Source organism: Apodemus sylvaticus, chromosome 2 (genome assembly GCF_947179515.1).
Source record: "Apodemus sylvaticus chromosome 2, mApoSyl1.1, whole genome shotgun sequence".
Taxonomy (NCBI): Eukaryota; Metazoa; Chordata; class Mammalia; order Rodentia; family Muridae; genus Apodemus; species Apodemus sylvaticus.
This window is the reverse complement of record NC_067473.1, coordinates 124,238,461-124,263,208: the sequence shown is the minus strand read 5'-3', so window position 1 is coordinate 124,263,208 and position 24,748 is coordinate 124,238,461. Positions and strand designations below refer to the sequence as shown.

At 40.1% G+C, this 24,748-nt stretch overlaps 1 non-coding gene across 1 annotated transcript; it reads left to right on the top strand.

Moving 5' to 3' along the window:
* Positions 1-13,050: 13,050 nt before the first annotated feature.
* LOC127679551 (small nucleolar RNA SNORA17) lies at positions 13,051-13,183 on the top strand. The gene has a single exon (XR_007976850.1). It is a non-coding gene; the product is annotated as a small nucleolar RNA SNORA17 (small nucleolar RNA).
* Positions 13,184-24,748: the final 11,565 nt, after the last annotated feature.

Here is a 24,748-nt window from a genome sequence, read left to right as displayed (position 1 = left end):
CTACATCTTTATGGGTCAAGGATTCTTCTTCTAAGCTCAAGGGTTTGTCTAAGGGTTGCACAGTGCAACATAAGCTGTTCCTCAAGCCACATAACTCCAAGAGCAGCCATTCTCCAAGTGCTCTCTGCATCCTCTAGTAGCAAGTTCTTGGGGCCAACCAAATCAGAAAGTACAGATGGGACCATCACGAGGAGAGTTAGCTTTCTACCGCCATTTTGGACTACTGCCCTCTATAACTCTGTATGTAGTCTTACCCTTTCCATATCTATTTCCCTAGCTAAACTATAAACCCTAAAACAGTGGCAAATTTTCTTGCTTATTCTTCATGAAATACCACTGATGACTATAACACACACACACACACACACACACACATGCATGTTGATACATTAATAGCCTAATATGGAGTAACAAAAGTAGGACTACATAGGAAGCTATGCTGTTGATTAAAATCTTCACTCTCTTGGCTATATAATCGCTAGGAAATTGCTTAAATCTTCTTGGGCCCTGATGTTTTCATGTGTAATACAGGATGATAAAGTGCTAATAATACTCCAGCCTTTAGGGTGTTCTTACGCAAGTGGTGGTGGCAATGCCTGTTATTTTACCTATGTGCTTCTTTTCTTCCCAATGGCAGGCAGTCCTCTTTGCATCCAAACCTGTAACAACAAGGGTCCGAAAGGAGTTTCTCTTCCACCTTCATTAGCATATTAACAGACTCCAGTTCTGCTCTCAGTGTTGATGTTATCCTCATCTGGCCTTACTGCAGCATTTATTGTGCTCTTAACATTTTCATTGTTTGCCATGCATTGTCCAGCTACTTGAGCGGACTTTCTTAGTGTGGCTGCACAGCTCCTGCCTGCTTTGTGATATGATTTCCACGGCAAAGCCATGCTACAGTCTTTTCCCACTTGGCAGCGGGCCTGTGCTCTTAGTACCTTTACTAAGGCTCTACTCTGTTGTCATGGTTAAACCATTAAGATACAAACAAATTGAGTTTTTCCCCTCATGCCACAAGCAGTAATATGCTATTTATTATCTCTTTCTGAGTAATCCTCACTTTGCTTTGAATGTTCAGCATTTTCCTTTCTGTGGAGAGCTGTAGATTTGGCAGGAGTTCAAGGAAAGGCTGAAAATGCTCCTAAGAAACTATTTTAATCCCAAACAGTTCACATTTGGAGAACAGGTTGGAACATATTTAATATAGGCACTGAAACATGGGCAATTATCTCCAAAGGGCATGAGGGGACAGAGAATAAAGATGGAGGTACCTTGAGGTCAAGGATAAGGGACTAACGCAATGGCGTCTTTGACTTTCCGGGGTTCATGGTGCCAGCCGAAGGGCAAGAATGATAAGACAAATGGAACAGAATGATAACATCCAAATGTGTGGGCGTGCTCATTCTCATGGCTCAGATGTGATTGTTGAAGCAGTTTTCCTGCCCAGCGATGGCCATTCTGAAATTATAATAAGATACAGAACACGTTGTTTGGAAACTCTGACAATGTTCTGAACAGAGAGTGGAGGAAAGGTGAAAAGTGGAGGGAAACACTCAAAAGTTCCAAAGTATTAATCATTTGATTCTTAGAGAAGTTTTCCCTTTGGCTGAAATTAAAAAAAAAAAAAAAAAAGAACACATTAGTTTCCATCTACATTTCTGAGAATGTAGATGGAAGAGTAGATATTCTCTGCTTTCTAAATAATGAGCATTGCGAGGGACATAATGAACCACCTAGTGGTTCACCCTGTCATTTAGTCAACTGCATTCTCACACATCTTGTAATGCATGATATATTCATTGCATATTACTGTGATTGTACACTGCAGTGTCATTATTATGTGACGTCTGCAGTGCCGGTAGGTTTTTGTATATGTGTGGAGGGAGGGTGTTTATGTTCGTGTGGGTGTCACATGTACGTATATGAATGTGATAGCCAGTGGTCATCCTCAGGTCCTGCAGAGAAGCTATCTACCTTGTGTTTTGAGACAGGACCTTTCATTTGGCTCAAAGGTTGAAAATTAGGTTAGGTTTACTGGCCAGTGAGCTCCAAAGATCTGCTTCCCCAGAGCTGGGATTATAAGTAGGTAGCAAACTTCATGGGGGTTCTGGGGGTGCAAAGGAAGGTGCTCCCGCCTGTGCAGCAAGCATTTCACCTCCTGAGCCATCTCCCCAGTTTGTGGCATTACTTTCAGAAAGAAACAAACATAGCCTCACCTTGCAGGATCAGTTAGGGTGAGGTAGACCATGTAAGCCTTGCTTGTCATTATAGGGAAATCATGACAATCTGTGAAAAGACCCATAGGTTTTCGTAACTCTCAAATCTTTCCTTTAGGACCAACTTCTGTGAAAATACGCAGTGCCTGGAATTTGCCCTGTCAAAGCCAGACATATTTTTTTCATTGACTCTTACTTTGAGAGTAGTGATTTTTTTCATATGCAATTTGCTTTTTATGTGAAGAGAGAGACATTCTGTTTCTCTTCTCTGGGTGGTTGTCATATTCCTGTAAGAATAATCAATACCCGGGCCATTTATCTTTTGTTCCTTCCAACTGTGACGTGGGGTATGTGATCATGGGCAATATGGATTTTTTTTTATCTCTCTGTTTTGCTTCCATGTTATTGGCTAGTGGCCTTCACTTACTTTCCAGAATATTTTGAAGGTGATGACAACTCTTTAGTCTTTGTTAACTGTGCTCTTCCTATCTACCTTTTCATGTAATAATTGATTTCAGAAAACAAAAGAGAAATGGAATATTTCTTTGTTTAATATTTTTCCAATCAAACACACCATAGCACAGCCATCTGTGAAAATACATTTCGGATTTCATTAAATGCTGCCTTGGCTTTTTTGAGGATTAATAATTCTTTTATGTGGGCGTGTTTCCATGGCTAATGTAATACTGCTGGGGAGAGACAAAGTTCTGTTTATGTTCCTACTCAGGTATGAAGGGAAGGTTTGTTGAAGGGGAAATAATGGAGTATTTTCACTCCTAAATTTTTGTTTTGTAGAACAAGGGCTTTTGAAATGGAAAATAAAGCCAGGAAGCTTGACTTGGTGGAAAATTGGAAGTAAATGCTATATTCACTTTTTCTGCATGTAAGTCCCATTCTCTACCAAGGAATGGGGCTTCCTCTTCTATTCTGTCCTGTGTGGTTTCCTCCTTTCTTTCAAGGATTTTCTTTCTTTGCTTATTAGCAACTGGAATCCCCATCATTTCTGTCTGTCTTTTTCTCCCAAATGGCACTCTCCTCAAAGCCCCAGTAACACACAGATGTTTTTGGTTTTTTAGTTTTTTGGTTTTGCTTTTTTTTTTTTGGTTTATAAATTGATATTTTTATTTTTTGTTTATTTATTTTTATTTGCTTTATTTACATTTCAAATGTTAACCCCTTTCCACATTACCCCACCGAAAACTCCCTATCCCATCCCCCATTCTTCTGCTCACCCCTTCCCCCCAATTTCTTGACTTGCATTCTGGGGAACAGAGCCTTCACAAAACCAATGGCCTCACACAGCTGTTGAATGTGCCTGAAACTGGTTTGTAGAACAAGGCGGGGGGGGGGTGGGGGGGCGGGGGGGGGAAGGGTCATTGCGGAATAATGTAGATCTCAAAGTCTTAAGACTACTTCCACATAGCTGTACAGATGGGGTTGCCCACCTTAGTTAACCTTCTCCCTCTATGTACTCTAGTACTTTCCCAAGCCATGTGCAACTGGGACAGAATTCCACCAGTCTGAGAGAGAGGTGCAGGAGGCCTGAGGGAACATCAGCAGATCTTGATGTTCTCCTGCTGGTAATCAGGGCTGTTCCGAGGCATGGTCATGGCTGGAGGACAGCATTCCATAACCCATGATGAAGCAGTGTAGGAATGAAGGACTTAGAATTAGTTTGGATAGCTTGGCTGGTTCTAAGCTATAGAGACAATTAGTCTCAGGACTGTTTCTTGCCTGGTACAGCCAAGCAGAAGAATACTATCTCCTGGGAGAACAGATCTGGTAGAAATTAGTTGTAGTGTAGTTGACTTGCATACCAAAAGGCTCCTCTTCCTAGAACAGGCTTGCCCAAGAAGGGTAGTATATTTCCAGATAGAAAGGATTTCAGTAGGAGAGGGAGTTTTCTGAGAATAGAGTTTCACCTTTAATATACAATAAAGAATAACATTAGACTTTTTTCCTAACACAGTTGGTTACCATTAAATTGTTTGTTAATTTGTATGTGGTAAATACAGTTAATTTGAGAACCTCTGTAGGATTAAAGCTGTGAGGATCAAGGAATTGGGTTTGGGATTGAGTGAGTTTGTTTGCTTTTTAATGACAGTGGCACTTTTTGGTTCTGCTAAGACTTAATTAAGAGAGAGACATATGAAAGAGACAGTGAGTGTCTGGTGCCTACATGGCTTTCTCAACTCTCAGACTATTGGCCATTTTTACCTATAGTGCAAATGGCTCCAGAACAATGGCTTGAAACAAGTTTCTGTCCATGCTGGCCACTTATCAAATGCCTCAGATTCACTGGAAACTTCCAAGACATGATGAGCTCATAGTATGAGGAGGGATCAAGCACAAAGGGATAGACGCTAAAGCTTGAAGGATCAATTATCACTGATTAGCATCTATTGTCTGTGTCTAGATGCAGCCTGCAATTAAGAAGGGAGATATGTCATGTGGATGTGGAGAGTGGAGATGCTTATATGAGAAAAAAATTACAAAAAAGAGTAAAGAGGTACTTGTAAGTTCAATTTCTTCCAAACTTTCCTCTGTGTTTGATGAGAAAGGCTCAAGACTTGTTTTTTTCATAAATAACTTTTATTCCAGCAGTATCAGTGTCTCAGGGTATCCTGTGCTAAGGTGAAGTGGAGAGCTTGCTCTAGTTCATTTATTAGGATGCTGATAGGAGCACCGAAGGTTGAGAGCCACTGGCAAGTGCGAGGACTCAAAAGTCGAGACACTCACTTACTGTACTATCTGCCCTTTCAAAGTGTAAGGTTTGATCTTCGTCTTTCATTTACAAAGTTTCACAACTCACTCGTCTATCTAATTTCCTAACACTTTGTTCACCCCTGAAGAAGCATCCCAGGCAGCCATCAGTCTCCTTTCTGTTGTGTGCACTTAGCTATAGAGGACATTTCATATTCGCTAAATCATACACGCACAGCCTTTGTGACTGGCTATTTTCACTTAACATCCGGTTCCAAATGTTCCTCCATGTCAAAACATGTTTCAGTGTTTGATTCTTTTTGACATGCATTTTCATCCTTCTTGAGTGTGTAACCAGTAAGGGAATTTGTAAGTCATATGGGGAATCTATGTTTAATTATTCAAAAAATTTAAATTGTGTGTATGCGTGTATGTGTACATGTACATGTATGTGTATTTTGTATGTATAAGTATGGTTAATATGTGTGTGGTGCATATACCTGTCTGTGTGTGTGTACTTGCAGAGGTCAGAAGAGGACAGCTAGTGTCTTCTTTATCACTCTCTCTACCTTATTCTTTTGAAACAAGGTCTCTTACTGAGCCTGGAGCTATAAAGGTAGCCAATAAGCCTTAGGAACCATCCTACTTCTATTCTTCCACACCCAGCACTGGGGTTATAGGAGTGTATGACCACCCCTTGCTTTTTGCATAGGGTTGGGAACTTGAACTCAGGCCCTCATGCTTGCACAGCAAGCACTCTTACCCACTGAGCCACCTCCCCATCCAGTTTATTCTTTATATTCATTGCCAGACTATTTTCCAAACTGTTAGGAAATCGTACATTCCCATCAATAGTGTGCATGTGACTTCCAGTTTCTCTGTATCCTTGCAGACACTGCTTAGGATCAGTCCTTTGACTGTACTCACTTTAGTGGATCTGAATCCTCTCTCACTGGTGTCTTACCTGAATTCTGTGATGGCTAACAATGTTGGCCATCTTTCCATATACTTATCAGCCTTTGGCCATGCATTTGTCTTCTCTGCCCAAATGTCTATTTAAAATTTTTCTTGTTTTTAACCATCAGGTTGTCTCCTAAAGGTTACACTGGAAGAGACTGTTTCTAATATCCCAGATTCTAACCTCAATCAAATACAATTATTTTCCAATAATTCTGTGGATTTTATTCACTTTCTTTATTAAAAGAGTATTCCTATTAGTTATTTAAGAAGTTCATGCAATGCGTTTTGATCATTTTCATCCCTCTCCTTCAACTCCTTGCACTTTTACCTCTCATTCTTTACCCACTAAAATATAGATACACATATATGTGTGCATGCATATATATGTATATATGTAGTGTGCATAGCAGCTACCAGCAAATACACACACACACACACACACACACACACACATATATCATACACACACATATACATTGCTATACAAAGCTCCTTAGGTAGGGGTGGGCACTTGGTGCTCCCCTCCCCTCTCTGTGTTGGGATTATGTCTGGCTTTATCTTTCATAGATTTTGTGCATGCTGTCACAACTATTGTGAGTTTGTGTGTGCTACTGCTAGTGTCCAGAAAACACTTTCTCTGTAGTTATCCACAGCCTATAGCTCTTGTGACATTTCTGTTCTCTTTTCCATGATGATCTCTGAGCTTAGGAAAGGCAGATTTTGATATAGATTTTTCATTTAGGGCTGAGAACTCTGCAGTCTCTTATGCTCTACCCCCTGAACATTGTGGATCTCAGTGTTACGCTCCATTTACTATAATAAGAAGCATCTCTGATGAGAGTTGGGAGGTAGCTTTTTAATATATGGGTATAACAATGAGCCATTAGGAGTATGTTTAATATCACTTCTATTTACCACAAGATTAGTAGTAGGGTCTCTTCTAAAGTCTAGAACCTATCTCTATACATAACTTATTGACCTTGATAACAGTAACAAGTATGGTTTTCATCTTATAAAAGCATGTTTCAAAAGGACCAGAAAATACTTTATTATCTCTACATTTGTATCACTATGGTACAAATGGGCTGACCTTGTCAGGTAGGTCATTATTTTAGCTTACAGCATTCACAACTGTATCATCGATACAGTTCTATGTTCCATCGATACATAACTATGTTCCTCCCTTGTAGTGTGCATAGCAGTTCCCAGCGTTATGAAAGCTAGTCAGGAGAGATGAAGCTTCTAGGTCAGAACCAACTTGATATCTCAATATTCTATGATTCAAGAATGTGGTAACTTCAGTAATAAAGTCTCAGTGTCAATTTCTGGAGGGCAATAAGGAGCAATGGCCATATCCTATAATTTAATTTTTGTGGAACACCATTGGTCAGTAACTCCCAAGGAAGACATCCATTCCTAGCAGTGGCTTTTTATTTGCCAGTTTAGTAGGAACATGTTTACCTGTTCAATGTAACTCCATTTAGACTCTATTTTATGTGCATATGTGCATATATTAGGAAGTTAATACAGTAATAGGCTTCCATATAATGTTTGCAAAGGGTCTTTAATGTTGGTTACCATCCACCTACTCTCTCCTCTACCCTGATCTCCCATTCCCCATCCTATTTCCCTTTCTATTAATCACCTCCATTTACCCCCTAATCTTATACAGGACGATTGTCTCCAGCTTCATCCAATTACCTACAAAATTCATTTTTCTTAACAGTTGGATAGCATTCCATGGTATAAATGTACCATATTTTCATTTCCATCATCGGTTGATGGCTATCCGAGGCTGTTTCATTTCCTGGCTATTATGAAGAGCAATGAACATGGATGAGCAAATATCTCTGTAGTAGGATATCGAGTCCTTTGAATATGTACTCAAAAATGCTATAGCTTTATTATACAATAGATACATTTATAGTTTTTTTTGAGGAACCCCTACACTGAATTCCATAAGGGTGCACAAGTTTTCACTCAGCACTAGTGAATAAGTATGAAAAATCAGAATGCTGATTTTTGTGTGTGCTATGTGGTGAATGAGTTTATTAACTATACGATTTTTCTGGTGGAGTCTAAGTCTTTTATATATTCACCCACCATCTTCAAACAAGAATACTTCATCTTCTTCTTTTGCTAAGACTTCAAGCATACTCTATCCATATTGTTTAGATAAACGAGAGACATTTACTTGGCATCTATTTGTCTGAAGTTTCAGTAAAATGTAGTTTTCCAAATCTTGAGAGTAAACTTTATTTTCTTTCTAACTTCCAAGAGACAAAAGATGGTTTTAAAATAACCAAGAAATAATTTGGAGAAAGCAAAGAACAATATGGCCACATCTTCTTCCTGGACTTCATGGGAAGCTGTCTTAGAGATTTAGAAAATCTATCCATAGGATAGATTTACTACCAGATAAGATGGTTGTCATCTTTCCTTGCCTTACAAGAATACTTCATTTTCTTCACTTTTAAGAAAAGTTAGATAGATAGATAAATAGATAGATAGATAGATAGATAGATAGATAGATAGATAGATTGATTGATGGATTAAATAGATTAGGAAAGATGACAGACTTGTGATTAAAGAAAGCACCTGTGACAGAAAAGAGGCACAGAGAGCAGATCTGGGGGGGGGGGGGGCTTTAAGCATGAAAGAAATCTGACCAGAGGGAGAGGAATGGAAAGACTGATAGAAGCACCTTAGACTCGAGTGCAGTCTGGCGAAGGTTTGGTAAGACCAGTGGGGAACTCTAGCTGACATTTCTACTAGTGGAGTTTCATTGCTAAGGCACGGGATCGCTTCAGTGTTCATCCATTCATAGGCTGGGAACAAATATAATGCTTATTTTAGGTTATAGTTCCAAACTGTTGATAAATTATATTTTCTATGATTGAACTCTGTTGACAAAAAAAATGGTAATTTTGTTAATATGGAGATTAACTAGAATAAGAAACTCCCCCAAACTGTGGCTAAGCAAGGTAATTTTAATTTTTCTATCAAACTGGAAGCTCAGACAGGTTATAGAGGACCCAGGCTCCTTCTGTCTTGTGACTTTGTCATCCTAAGATTGTTCCCATAGTTGGTGATATCCAAGATGGCCCACCACTGTGTCAACAATGCAGCCTAAGAAGAAGAGAGGAAGGGAGGGCAGAGATAAGCTTTCCATAGGAGAAAACAGCTGGATAATGAATGAATATCTCTCTATTTTACCAGAACTCATTTGTGTTTTTCTCCCGCTGTATCAAATCTTATACCCTTAATGGAAATATTTTTGTACTGTTCTTTCAGTTGACTGACTAAAACCTTAGAGTCATCAGGTGTGCATCTTTGGAAACTATATTAGTTATTTTTTTCATTGCTGGGATCAAATATATGATGAAAGTGAGTTAGGGGAAGACAGATTTGCCTTGACTTACAGTTTGGGGGATATAGTTTATCACAGGTGGGAAGGTGGGACTATTGGGGACAGTGATCCACAGTCAGGAAGCAGAGAGAGAGATGAATACTGGGGCTCTGCTGCCTCTCTCTCTTCATTCACACAGGGATCCTACTCTGAGGAATTCACCCGCATTTACAATGAACTTTCCCACCATAGCTAGCCCAGTCATGAAATTCCTTCCCAGATTTGTGCAGATGGACTTCTCCTAAACATCAACTGGTTGTGCTATGATTTTCCTTCTTCAGGACATAGCAAGCCTAACAAAGAATAGTACGGACCACTCTTGAGTGATATGAAAATGGGCATACGGTGATGCCACTTAAGACCTTGGATCTAGTTACTATTGAACAAAAACACCTGAAGTGCTGGACATTTTTCTTGTGCTACATAGCAAGTGGACCTTTTCCATCACCAGTATTCTATTTGCCATTTGGATAAGATTCTGACACTTACAATCAGGATGCTCGTGTACTAAGACATTGAGAGCTTTGCTAAAGAAAATGTATGATGTTATAAGCAAAGCCAAGGTTAGGAATATCGCAGCACCTGGAACTGTTATTACACTACCCTTTCTCCATTTCAAAAAGGGCTATGGACAGACCTCTTTTGATTTCAGTATAAAGTCATTTTGTAATAAGTGATTTATTACTATATTCTATATTCCATAGTCATTTCCTTGTTATATCAGCCAATCGTGATCCCTGAAGATGCCTTGTGTTGTTTTGTGATTTCCTCTTATTTAACCCACAACTTTCAACAACCTATCTGAAAAACATCACTGACAGAAAACATTTATGACAACATTGAATACTCTGGTTTTATTTGGGAGACAAGAGAGGCAAAAACAATGTTTATTTTTTTAACCAACAAAAAGTAAGGAAAATATTGATGAACTTTGGTTGTTGTTTCTGGCAGATTTATAATGCAATAAAAAATGTGTTCTGCAATCATTAGTCCATGTGGATGATATTATATGTTTCAGTCAGAAGTGCTCACGTCTTCCAGAGCTCTGAAATGTTTTTTATTTAAGTGAAGGGTGCTGCTAAAATGTTGAACTCAAACATACCCACCCCCTGAAGTTCTGTCAAGACCATTATTATGAATAGTTTGGTTTTAAGAAATTCCAGATGAATGGTGTAAACCAAGATGAAAGGTGAAGTATCTCCACAGCTGTGCATAAGAATTAAGCAGAAGTATGCAAATTCTAACCCTGCAGACGAGAGCAGTGCTAAGGGGATGCGGCAGGAATAATAGCCACCCTGGTCTCGTAGTGATTGAGAGGTGCACAAGGCACTTGGCTTCAAGAATTAATAAGCAAAGATGTCCCTTGCCTTCTCAATGACATCAGGATATTTGTGTGAATATGTCATCATTTGACGCAGTTTGCCATAGAAACAGACATTAAAAACAACAACTGTCACAGCACAGGTTCTTGTCATTAACCATAAACCTGTTTTATGGAATTATGAACCTTAAACTCAGAAAAACATTGATTCATGTTTAAGAAAAAAAATAGAAATTGGATTCTTGAACTTAAGGGAACTTCTGACTATGTTAGAATTCAGGGGCAAGAATTCAGGGGCAAGAATTCAGGTCACTCTTTTCTATGCTGAGAAATAATCAAATGAGGGAAGCTATGTAACTTGAGAGAAATGGCAAAGGGAAGGTTCTAGAATGATGCAAGTGTTGGAAAGTACTAGAAATAAAAGCCAGCACTAATTGGATACTTACAATGTGTCTGCTGCACAGAAGCACTTTGTAGTTACAATATCATTAAAACTTCGGAATATCTTCCAGGGTTATAGACACAAAGGCTTCCTTAAGTCTTCCTTAAGGCTTCCAAGCCAGGAAGAGCCAGACAGGATGTCTCTGGGTACAGGGGAGCTTGTAAAGGCTGTGGCATGCTGTCAGTACCCCCAGACCTCTTCTGAAGCCCTCATCAGAACAAATCCTTAGAGCTGCTTCCTCTTGTACAACCACAATTTGTCAAATAGACTTTGATGTAGCTGCTGCCAATCTTGAAAATCTTCTGTTTTGATATTTCCAAGTTTTTCAAATCTGTATTGTTTCTCTAGCAACACTGCTTTTGTGAAAGTAAGATAAAATATTACAAGCACCCTCTTAAACTCCTATAATAAAACACTTTCTAAAACCGTATAGGCAAGCACAGTTACCCACACATCTCTCACTATAGCTTGTGTTTTCTAAACATCTTTTGGCAAGAATTCTATGAAAACTGTCCCCTACATTTCAAGAAGTCCATGTTTCTCAGCTGGGGATGGTCAAGGGAAGTTCTTTAAGAAGATTCTAACCAAGAAGTCTTTCTCAGAGTAATTTAGCTTGTTTTCCTGCCACCTTTGATGTGTTTCTTTTATCACATAGGTAAGAATAACTTCTGTCTTCTACCATGTCACCTTCCATGGCCAGGAGGGGATGGGAGAGTGGACAGGCTCATTCCCTTGGAGGACAAAAACTAAAAGGAGCATGTATGACTTGTTCGCATATCTGTGTTACTCAAGGTCACATTGTGGCATCCTTTGGTGCTAGTACCTAGCTGTAGAAGATAATATCAATAGTTTTCCAGTATCTACTTTTCCTTGACCTTCCCAAAGCTTTCTCTAAAACTTGCTGAAAAGTGGCTCTCAATGATATCTCTAACGCCTAGGCTCTTTTGCTGGAGTGATGAGATCCACCAGTATCCATCCATTGCTGGCTTGGCAGCTCATCTCAGCATTGAATCCGCATCTGGATCACCACTCTGCTGTTTCAATATCACATTACTACCTACAAAGGGAATCAGTCTTCATAAAGTCCTGGTACAAAGCTCCTGGTATTGATGGTAACTGGATTCTCAACATTAGACCATAGTAAGGACAAGAGATGCTGAGAACTACTATATTGTATTGGGATTCACATGTTCAACCAAACTATGGATTATTTTTTAACAAAAAGAAGATGAAGTTAGAAATTGGAGGACAACTAAAGTTCACTCTTATATTTAATCAGAGCATATGATGCACTAAGACAGAAACGTGCTTTGTGTTCTTAACTGTATATATGCTCCAAATGGAAAAGTAGTAAGTCCAAGAATCTATTTGACCAGAAAAATAGCAGGAAAACAAGTCTGATGAACACTAAACCTTAATAGAAAACGTATCAGATGGTAAAGAAAAGCTAGTTCCTCTTGCTTGAAAAGATAAGTTAAGTGGACAAGAGAACAACCCTTTCACATGACTAAGAAACAAGGGGAAAAGTGCAGAGAATGCTATTGATGAGGCTAGGAAGAGGTCTCAAGGGATAAAGGGCTTGCTAAGGAAGTATGATGGCTGTGTTGGCGTACAGAGAACACAAGTAAAGCTGGATGCTGTAGCTTGCATCTGTAATCTCAGCACACTCAAAGGAAAATGGAAGGCTGAGGCAAAAGACTCCCTGGGAGTTTGTGGACCAGCTGGAACTGACGTTCTAAGGTTAAGAGACCATGCCATAAGTAGAAAGTTGATCTCTAGTCACCATACATGTCACACACACACACACACACACACACACACACACACACACACAAATTAATTTTAACAATAAAAAGAATAAGAAGAATTTTTATTAAATATAGACTTCTGAATTAAATACTGAAAGGATAATTATGTGTAATTGATGCTGACCAATCTTAGGATTTATGTAAAATTAATTTTTTTTCCCTAGGAAAAAATGTATTGAAATGAGTGAGACTCTGGCCTTAGAGGCATTGCAGGTATGGCTGCTGTGTCTCATGTGTGTCAGTAGGTGGCAGAAAGGAGAGAGGTTATGTCTACACTCAGTGTTCTGACCTGTGACCTCTGAACCTGCATTCTGGCCTAACACTCTCTGAAAAAGAAAAAAAGAAAGAAAAAAAAAAAAAAGAGCCAGAGACAATCCAGTGCCACATGAGCCCATGAGCCCTAATATATTCCCTGGGCAGGGAACAAGCTAGAGACTAGAAGAACCTCGCCTGGAACCATGCTCTGGGGAACGGGTAGGGAATGAACCCATGACAGACAACCCTCAACGGTAGTGAGGAGCGAGCTGAAGTGAGTAGCTGGTGACGCTACCTGGGACCATGGTGGGGTGCTGGCCTCTGCTGCCACCGGGGCCATATCTGGGTCCATGGCCCTGCAGCAGCCATGTCACCACCAAAGGCCAGGGGGACCTAGCTGGCCTGGGCTGCCACCTGAGGGCATGTTGATTTCTGAGATCTGTTCAGAGCTGGCTCTACCTCTCACCTGGGCATCCTGGGAGAGTTGGCCCTAGGGGCATGAGAGCAAGAGAGCTGGTCATCAGCTGCAGCCCTTGGGAGAGTGGGCTCTGCACCTTGCCTGGGTAGCACAGCAGAGCCCCAGTGAAGCTGAAAACTGGCTGTGAGGGCGGGAACAGAGGAGAGCTGGCCCACCTCTCGTCTGCTGTGTGGTAGCATTAGAGAGAGAGCCCCTCTCCTCTCTTTTGCCCTCTCCTCCCTTTTGCCCTCTCCCCATGAAGCAGGTGAGAGAACAGGCCTTCCAAAGGGGCCAGGAGAGCCGAAGCTGCAGGCCCTGCACCTCACCTGGGCAGCACCATAGAGCATGGGGAAGCTGGCCCCAAAACTTTTCGATAATGTGGCAGTGTAGGCAAGGGAAAGATGCCTTCTTCTCCTCCCTCATCCCTCATCACCTGTGGCAGGCAGGAGAGCTGGCCCTGGGGTCAAGAGAGTGGGATAACTGAGGGACAGGAGCCTGTCCCTCAACAGGTACAACACAGAAGAGAGGGGGCCCTATGCCTTGCCTGGGCAGGCAGCCCAGTAGAGCTGACTGTGGTTTCAGGGACTTTGGGTGAGCCTTCCGGGAGGGCATGAGAGTTGGAGAGCCAGCAGACTGACCAGCTCAGATACCAATCAGGCCCTGATCCAGGACTTTGAATTGATCCATCCCTACATCTACCCCATCGATGAACTGTAGGAGTGCATTAAGGTGTGGGTCCTATAGATCCAAAACTATAGGATCTTCATGACACAGGAATGACAAGATATCTGAGAGGAGTTCCAGTGAGGTTCCAGTGTTGATAGAGTAGCAGAAGCCAGAGGCCTCATACCAGACTAACAAGTCATTTGCAATGAACGTTTGCAAACAAAGAAGTGTGGGCGAAAGGGTGTATTGTAGACACACTATGACACACTACAGCTTCCACAACAATTTTCTTTTTCTCTGTCGGAAGGGATTGTAAGGGTGGAGGATAGGTATGAGACGAGGGGAAGATGAGTGGGATTGGGGTGCATGATATGAAACTTACTGAGAGTCAAGAAAAAGTTTGTGTTTTTTTTTTTTTAAAAAGACATATTGAGAAGAAAGATGGAATTCTGTGCTAAGAATCTAGATTCTAGAGTGTTCTTCAGCAAGTCTAGAGGGAAATCCTAGAGTCACTTATTTTCTGCAGGTTTGACAGGCTGTATAGCAGTCTCCCTTACTACAAAAAGGAACCTCTTTGTTGGGGGTAAAGCATACACTTATCTGAAAATATAAGGATAATTATTTAGAATATAGTAGCTGGGTTGTAGTGGTACATGCCTTTAATCCCAGCACCTGAGGCAGAGGCAAGAGAGTATCTCTGAGTGAGAGGCCAGCCTGATCTCTAAGAACGAGATCCAGGACAGCCAGGGCTACACAAAGAAACCCTGTCTCATAACAAACCAAAACATTAAAAACAAAACTAAATACACAAAACAAAGAAACACATAGTTAGAAACTATACTGATTTAGGAAAATGGTTGTGGTAAGTTGTCTTCTAGGTTCTAGGACCTCTCTAGCTATGAATAATTGGCTGGGGTTACAGTAGAAGGCATCCATTCCCTCCAACTGAGTGGGATTTGCGTTTAATTAGATAGCTAGTAGTTTACCAAAGACATAGGGGCCACCATTGTACTCTTGGGGCTATTTTTCCAGGCTAGTCATTGTAGCCCATAGACTTTACAGCTACATAGAACTATCGTTGCCTTTCTCCTATGGAGGCTTGCACACACCTTTCAATGCTATGGTAGCAGGCCCTCAAGGAGGAGGCTTTTAGCTCAATTCCAGCTCAATTCCTCAAAGGCCTGTGCCCAAGGTGTGTGGTATCTTTAGCAACAGAGTCTTGCCTTCGAGTTCTGGAAGGCAACCAAGGGTGAAAGCACTACCCTATATTGTTTTGGGAGTCTCTTAATCTCCTCTAACCAAAAAGTCAAAGGGAGATTTCCCATGCCTGGCACTTGGGTTTTGGTTCTATAGTTCATACCTTCTGGGTGAAGTGTTATCACCCCAAGTGCTATAACTTTATTAAAACTAAACACACACATGCACACACACATACACATTTCTTATGTGAGCATGTAAAATAATGAACATTTCTCTATGGTTTTCCAAATGTCTCTGATGTTCTTCATCTCTTTCTTTCCCTTCCTTCTGAATTACCACCCCTCCCCCTGAGAGAGATGCCCCTATTTTTATTCTCCTACCTCCATAGCGCATCTATGTTTTACTATCCATTTATCTAGAATGGGTATCCCCACCCCCACCCCATACCCATGCCCATTATGTATGTGCAGCACATTTTCATTAACTATTCACCAGATAAAGGACATTTAGGTTGTTGTGAATAAAAAGGAAATAACCAAGGCCGAACACATATCTATGGAGTAGGTTGCTGAGTCCTTTGGGTATATGTCAAGGAGTGGTATAGCCGGGTCATATAGTAGGCCTGTTTTTAGCTTTTTGATAATCCCCTGCACTGATTTCCATAGTGGCTACAGCAGTCTTCAATTACACCAGCAGGGAATGTGATTTCCTTGTCTCCACATCCTAACCAGCACTTGCTGTCAGCCATTTCCTTGATCTTAGCCCTTCTGACTGGGGCGAGATGAAATCTCAGGGCTGTTTTAATTTGCAATCCTCTGATTGATAAGGATCTTAAGCACTTTTAAAATACATCTCTTAGGAATCTTAATTTCTTCTTTGGAGAACTCTTTGTTCAGATCCTTTGCCCCTTTCTGAATTGGGTTGTTTGAATGTTGCTGTTTGTTTTTCTTTGTCTTTTTTTCTTTTATTTTGTTTTTGAGTTCTCTGCATATTCTGGATTAATCCTCTATTGAATGTACAGTTGTCAAAGAGTTTCCCCTACACCATGGGATTCTTCTTCACTCAGCTGAATGTTTTCTTTGCTGAATAGAAACTTCTTAGTTTTAGGAGGTTTTGCTTGTCAATTGTTGGCCTCAGTCCCGAGTGAATGAAGTCCTGTTCAGAAAGTCCTTCCTGCACCTACAGGTAGGTTCTGCCTGTGTTGTTTTCTAGCAGTTTCAGGTTTCTCTTTCAGGCCTTTGATCTATTTGGAGTCAGTTTTGTGCCAAAAAAAAAGTATGTAGGTTATGATAAATATATGTTCACCTTTATTTCTACATGTGGACATCTAGTTTTCCCACCATCATTGTTGAATATGTTGTCTTTCCTCCAGTATATATATATTTTGATTTCTCTGTCAAATACCATATGGCTATAATTATGTATATCTAAAACACACCTTTATACCTAAGACTTGGGGAACATTGCAGAAGAAGGGGTGAAATGATTGTAGGAGCCAGAGGATCAGGACACTTGTTTTGAGACTGTGTCTTCTAGACATGATGGGGATGCTGCGCCCACCAAATCTCAACCTGTAAAATGATCGAACAAATCAACATGCCTATGTAATTGAGGGAAGTTTCTTAGGCCACACCCCTAAATGAAGATCTATGGGCAATCAATGTTTACTGAGGGAAAGAGAGCCAGTTTACTCCAGGGATGAACCTCTGATAAGTTATCCAGTCCTAAGTGGTATTGTGTGTGTGTGTGCCTGTGTGTGTGTGTGTGTGTGTGTTTGCTTATATATTTGTATATGTACATTTGTATGTGTATATATATGATTGTGTTTGTGTTTATACATAACTGTGTGTGAATATATTTGTGTTCATGTTTGTGTATGTGTGCATGTGTATTTGTTTATCTGTGGTGTTTTTATATATGCATATGTATGTGAATGTGTTTGTGCATATGCATGTGTATGTTTGCTTATATATATGCATTTGTGTGTATAGTTATATGTGTATTTTTGTATATGTATGGGAATACATTTGTGTATATGTTTGTACGTATGTATGTATATGTTTGCGCATGTGTGTATTAGTGTATGTGCATGTATGTAAATCTGTTTGTCTATATATGTATGTGTATGTATAATATATGTGGATGTATTTGTGTATATGTTTATAGATTTTTGGAGCATGCTTGTGTATGTGTATGTTTGCTTATGTGTTTGTATGTATGTGTTTGGGTTTGTATGCATTTGTGGGTATGTGTGTATATATGTGAATTTTTTGTGTACATGTTTGTGTGTGTGCTTCAGTGCAGGATGCATACATAATACAAGACTAATCTAAGAATCTAGAGAACATTCATGCACAGCTGCGATTAAAAATCCTGGCTGAAGTTTCCAAAAGCAAATATTATGAGTTCTTTTAAAGAGGTGCTTAACTAGCAGTATTCAGCTTTGATCTAGGGTTCCAAGGTAAACTCAGCAACTTTCCTCAAAGTAGCAACAACTCAGCATGTTGAAATTAGACGTTTGGTTTCCACGAATCTTAGCCAAGAAGTTCTACAGGGTAAACTCTTTTGCTCCATTTAACTAAAGTGGAAGAATAAAGGCCCAGGCAAACCTGGTAGAATTTGAACCCATGGTTCCTGAAAGTCTAAATGAGCCAAAGATTATGTTTGGCCATGAATCATTACCCCTGGCAGGGAATGCACAAGGTTTCTAGCCTGCTTACATTGACAAAGCTTTTTAAGATAAGGATTCAAATATTCTCCAACTGCAAAGACTCTAGGTATTTCCCTCAGTGTCACAGGTAGTTCCTTCTGAAAAGGCCTTTGTTGGGATCTTCTCTGTGGGAAGAACAGGAACTCACTTATTCATGACAGGAAAGAGGCTGGGAAAGGCAAGCAAACAGCTTCTTAACATCACAACCAGGAGAGTCTAGGGAGAGACAATTTCACATTAAGAAATAAGTTAAAGGAGGTAATTTTCTTCTCCCTGGGGCTGTGTGGTGAGGTGGTAAGAGTCAGAACCAAGGGGAAAGGCTTTGGGCTTCTGTTTGCAGCTTAGATAAGCACTTCCTGTCTGTCCTTAGGCATATTGCCTCATCTGTTTAAGGAGCCTTGATTAAGTGTCTCAATTACCCATCTAAAATAATAGCTGTTTCATCAGGGGTATTGTGGCATTTAATTAAAGCCCATGACGGGTAATGAGATCCTCAGATAAGAGCATCTAACACTCAGAGATGTGTGTCTGCATACATACATGCCCCATACAGATGCCTGCTAGGCTGCAGAATGGAACACAACTTTTTATTGGACAAAACTCTTTCTTCATCTCTGCAGTATGCCTACCGTTAGTCCTGTTGCCTCAGACTCAGAACATAAATTCCTTCAGGGTACTGTTTTCCAAGGGTTGCCTCATGCTTGTGTTCCATTCCTTGCTTAAGGGTTGAACACCACAGGCAACTGCCACTCACCTGTGATGCTACAGTATTTCTTTGAACCTTGTATATTAATTTTCAAGTTCCACAGCATTTTCCTGGTGCTGCTTAACTAATATCACGATTATTTCATATTTCTAAGTTGGATGCTTTTTTGATTTAGAAATTTTGTGTAAAAATATTATATGACTTCTGTTCAGAAAGAAAACCAGTGTATGTTAATATACATTGATCTGAATGTGTTTTTACTAAATGTTTATTAAAGTTTGTGTTATTTTAAGATTATTTTGCATACCACTGGTTTATGTATGTTGCACTGAAATGAAGCAAACAGAAAACCTCACAATTGAGTTGTAGATAGTTTGGATTGTTTATTTGTTGTGTTTATAGCATGTTTTAAGCAGCTTTAGTGTAACACATTGAGCATACCATGCACTATAACATATTCAGCAAGCTTAGAGTAGTAATTTATTATGACTTAGGATCTGTGGATCAGTTGGGTTTTTGTGATGATCTGAGCCAGGAATAGATGCTCTTGAGTTGGCTAGACTCGATGTCTGTGGGCAGCAGAAGGTTGACTTGGATTGGATGGTCAAAGACAGCCATGCTCACACATCTGCTAGCTGTCCAGTTTTGCTTTGAGACATTGTAATGTATGACTTCAGTTTTTTCAAATCCTGTTTTTAATGATGGTTCTTAAATGCTTTAACCTCCCCTTTAGTCCACCATCCACCAGAGATAGTGGGAAAGAAAGAATATGGGGGAAGTGGACCTGTTTAGAAAGATGCTTTGGAGCAACTCCTGTCTGTGTTGTCTGGAAATAGGCAGTTCAGTTCACAGGTAAACAGTGGCAGCTTGATCCACTCACAAACACTTCACAGATAAGCCAGGAGCCCAGTTCAGTAATCAGGTTAGCTAACACAAATCAGCAGTAGTGGCACTACTTAGCAGAGACAGCCAGGCCACAGCCTAGGCTTGAGTCAGCAGGAGGGACCAGGAGAAGCATCTGTAGAAGTTCTCAGCTGTGTCTTTCTCAGCGAAGTGAAGATCGTTGAAGATGCGAGACCCACAGCTAGCTCTATAAGCAATCCAAGCTCAGCCTCTGTCACGGTTGAGTCCTATTTATGCCCTCCAAACATCACGTGTCCTCCAAGGGTCTTGCCTCAGCATGTGTACCTATCTCAGCTGACACCACTCTGCCAATCAGTCCAAGTCTGCAGAAGAAGCAAGAAACTGCAGCACTCCACCAGAAGTTTATTTAATGCATTTCTCTCTATGGAGTTCCAACAAATGCAGCTCAACTACACAATGTAAGGTGGACCAATACATGTGCATTGTTAGCAAAGAGTCCTTCATCACATGTCCTTTAATACAACATCCTTTCTCCTGTTTCTGCTTCAGTTAAATATTTCTTCACGAGTCAGCCTTAGTCTTTTACCTGTGTCCACTTCACAAAAAACACTCCTTCAAGTGTTTGCCCCAGCAAAACACCATCCAACTGATTTTCAAAAAAAACCCTTAAATTTCTACTTCAGTAATGTCTGGACCACAGATTTTTTTTTTTCCGACAGACCTTGCTAGATGTGTTTCCCTATTAGTGTTAAAGAGAAGTGCAAGTCCTTTGACACCTAGGAAGTGAAACAACCCAACTCTTGCCATACTGTACTAGCCAGGCAAAGTTGTAGGTCTGATTGGTTTCCTATTTCTTTCTGTGTTTTCCTTTTTTCTCATGGTCTAAATAGAATCTTGAGTTCCCTCATATACATGATGAATTCAGATAGGATCTACAAAAGACTGTATAGATCCACTCCCAAAACATCTATGTCCTAATCATTAGGGCACATGAACTTGGGAAAACTACTCTGCAGACATACTTACATTAAAGCCATTTAAGTGAGTTTGTTCTTTAACCAGAAGAGTCCTTGTAAGAGAGAAGTGGTGGTAGAGTCACCATGGCAGACACCAAAGTCAAAGGTGATAGGTGAATAAGATCCTACACTGTTGGCTTTGAAAAGAGAGAAAAGTATGAAATAATGAAGCGTTAGAAATGAAAGGAAGGAAAATTATTTCTAACTCAAACATCCAGAGTAACCACAGCCCTCCTTGAAACCAATTTTGAATTCTTGAGTTCTCAAAATATAAGAGAATAATAATACATTGTTTTAAACCACCACATTTGGGATAATTTGCTACAGAAACCATAGAAAGCAAGTCTAGAGTTCACTGAATGTTCAGCATAACACTTCTATTTTAATTCATTTGTTTAATGTGGCCACATGGCCTTAAATAGCTGCAAGTGAGCCTGAGAGAAATGCACTGCCTGTTTTTGAATGTTATCAGGAACTCCCAAGAGGAGGATAATATTGAGAAACGCCTGCTTCAAACGACAAAGAGCTCACCAGCACGCATTTGACATTTATTGAGCATTTACCAAGAAGAACCAAGAACTATTATGTGCTCTGGGTATGCATTGTTGAACAATTCATACAAATTCATGCTTTCACATGGCTCACATTCTAGAGAGGAGAAAACAAAGTTATGAAAATGTAATATACAAATCGGTGGCTTATGTTATTGGGAAATAAAATGAAGTCTGTGTGTATAGTTAGCTAGTGCATGGCCATTCTAGAATAGACTTTGGAAATAATGTAAGATGCAACTCATTTGGAAACAGTAGGAAAATTAGCCAGCTGGTCAGTTTGTACTATAGCCATTCAAAATCCAACTTAGGGTGTGCTGGAGATGACCTCTGGAATGATAGCATAGGAGCTCTGTGGGTCCTTTCTCCTGTAGAATAAACATAACTGATTGTGATTAGTTTTTAAGGCAAAGTCTCTGGAAATTATCCTCATGGCATAAAGCAGATGAATAAAGATTTATTTTAAATTAATCTACTGAATCACGATAAGAACAGGCTCAGTGGTGCTGGCCTGTAACGTCAGATACTTGAGAGGCCTAAGTAGAAGGATTGTTAAGTTTAAAGGCTGCCTGGACTGGAGAGCAAGTTCATGGCCAAACATAATAATGTTTTACAACTATAAAATTTTAATTTTGAGATTTTCAGATATGGATACTGTATTTACATCATTCTCTCTCTCCTCATCCTCCCTTCAATCCTCTCACCTCCCCACCCCCACTCCTTAAAATCATGGCCTCTTCCTTTTAAATTATAATTGTTGCACATACATATTTACGTGTACATCTATATACATTTATAAATACAACTGCCTAGATCATTTAGTGTTGCTCATGGGTATTCAGGGCAAATCTCCTGAGATTTGCCATCCTATCAGAGAGCTCTTGCCTAACGAAGACTGATTCTCTGTCTCTCAGCAGCCACTAATTATTTGTAGATTTCCTTTAGGGGTGAAGCCTTCTGACAATTCCTCCATCCACGTTATTGTGATTGTGTGTTAATTATTACTATTCCTCAACTTCCTTATTGATAAATGAAGATAATAATAGTGGTCTTTTAAATATATTGGGAGGATCAAATGAATATGGTTTTAAACGCAATGTTTAACTTGTATAGATTTCAGTTTATTCTCTTATGTGGCAGAAAAAAAAAACATGCTCTAGTGTATAGGAGAGACAGACTGTTTTGTTCAACTAGCAGAGATCAAAATGTGCCATGTTATTACCCACTGCCATTTTCCCTTTTGTGTAATCCCAACATGCCCAATCTGCCATATTCTGGGAGAATCATAATGTCCTTAGTGTAATAGAATTTTTTTCTTCCCTTTGGAGGAAAGGGTCATCCTCTCTCTCAGTGTTACCCTTACCACCAAGTAGTATCGATCTACTTCTTCTGGATTTCAAAATAAATTGAGTAACAGGATTAAAGGTCAGAAAATTATTTGCCAGCATGAAATAAAAGTTGGCTCTGAATCCACAAAAGTTTCTAGCAGTGAATCTGGTATTAAGTCCTGTGTGAGCAGCTAAATGCTGAAAAGGAGACCCACAGGGTATTACAGAACACAGAGAATGGGCATCTCATCTGGCCCAACTCACCCCATGGTTTCCTCCCACCCCTCCCTCCCAAATGGTCTGAAACTGGCCTTTTTGAAGTTGATCTTCTGAACAATCATTTTGTCTTCAAAAAAACAAGTTTTAAATGGCTGTCTCAGTAAATTGAAATCAATATTCTTTTAGCCTGGGCTTTTAGCAGATAATATCCCTCCATAAATCATGGGCATAATGACACTAGAATAATTCATCATCTCATTACATTTACATATGATGCGCCACATTGTTCTAAGGCGAAGGTTATCTTCCCTGCCTGGGACTCCATCCAGAAACAAATAAAAGACCAAGCAACCTGATAATTTCATGATCCGTTTATAGACACTGTCGTGGATCAGTTTCCCATCTGTCAACTACTTTTCCTTTACAATCCTCCTGTGTGCACACTGCAGGGACCTGACCTCCTAGCTCAAGGATTTCAATTACTGTTAAAACTTTGTTTGAGAGAAGCCTATCTAAACTAAAGATGCTCTCTGCATTCTCTGCTTCCTTTGTATCCTGTGCCAAGTCAAAAGTCAGTGGTAACCAATCAAGCATTAGTTAGGCACCTAGTATGTGTCAGGTATGGCTCTGAATGCTGAAGTCACATAGAAAGAAAAAACAGGAGCTGTATTTGTAGTCTTCCTGAGATCACCATAACATTAGGAAAATAAAGAAGATGTGGGAAAAGATCATGGTAGAGGTGAACACTGAGGGCGGAAGAGAATATATGCTTCTAGTAAGGGAACATCAGGCTAGAGAAAGGGCTCAGACTGCAGAATACTTGCCTTCAAGCAGGAGGACTTGAGTATGATTTGCAGAATCCAGGGGGAAGAAATCCAGACATGGTGACATGTATTTGTAGTCCCAAAACTGGGGAGGCAGCAGGAAGACTCCTAGAGCTTGCCCAACAGCCAGCCTAGTCTACTTGGTAAGTGCTGGACCAATGAGAGACCTTGTGCTTAAAAAAAAAAAAGATGCATTGTTCTTAAAGGATGATGCCAAAATTTATCTTTATCTTTTAGCTTCACCTATACAAACACACTTGTGTTCACACATACACACACACTCTCTGTCTCTGTCTCTGTCTCTCTCTCTCTCTTTCACACACATACACAGATGCACATGCATACAGCACACATGTACAGATAAAAGTTAGACAACATCCCTAGTGTGAAGGGGCATAGATTGTGTAGAGAAGTTTTGAGCTAAATGTTAGAAATATCACACTTGTTCAAAATTGGTTGATGAAAGATGAGTGCACAAGACAAAGTAAAGGCATTAGTGAAGAGTGCAGACTGTCCTACAAGTTATAGGGGAGGACCATGGGGATGCAGGCTTGTATTGACCTGCGGTGTTACCGCTGTAGATGACCTCTAAGACTCTCCCAGAGCCTGCTGGAATCCTGGCCTGTGTCTTCTCTTCAGAGAAAACAGGCCTGCGTGTGAACTTCAAAGTTGCCTCTTATGGTTAACATCATCCAAGATTTACTTTGTCAAGTTTCTAAATCTTGAGTTTTTTTTCAACTGTAAAAAAGAAATAACAAAGAGCCTCTTATGGCTGCTGTGAAGATTAAGAGATCATATATGCCAAAGCAGAAAAAAAAATATGGAGGTTCAGAAGCTAATCTGGGTTCCTTGACAGTTCATACTGAAATTCCACCTAGGTTGTTTGTTACCTAGTATGTGACCTTGTCCAAGTTACAAATAGTTGTGCTTTAACACACATATGGAATGACCTGACATTTACTTGTGTGCTTACGTGTAGAATTTTCATGGAAAGGTTGATGCTCATGAGTTCCATCAAAGTCGGGGGTGGGGGTGTGGGGGATGGACAGGAGATTTACAGTACTGGATGTAGAAAGTGTGGTTCAGAACATCC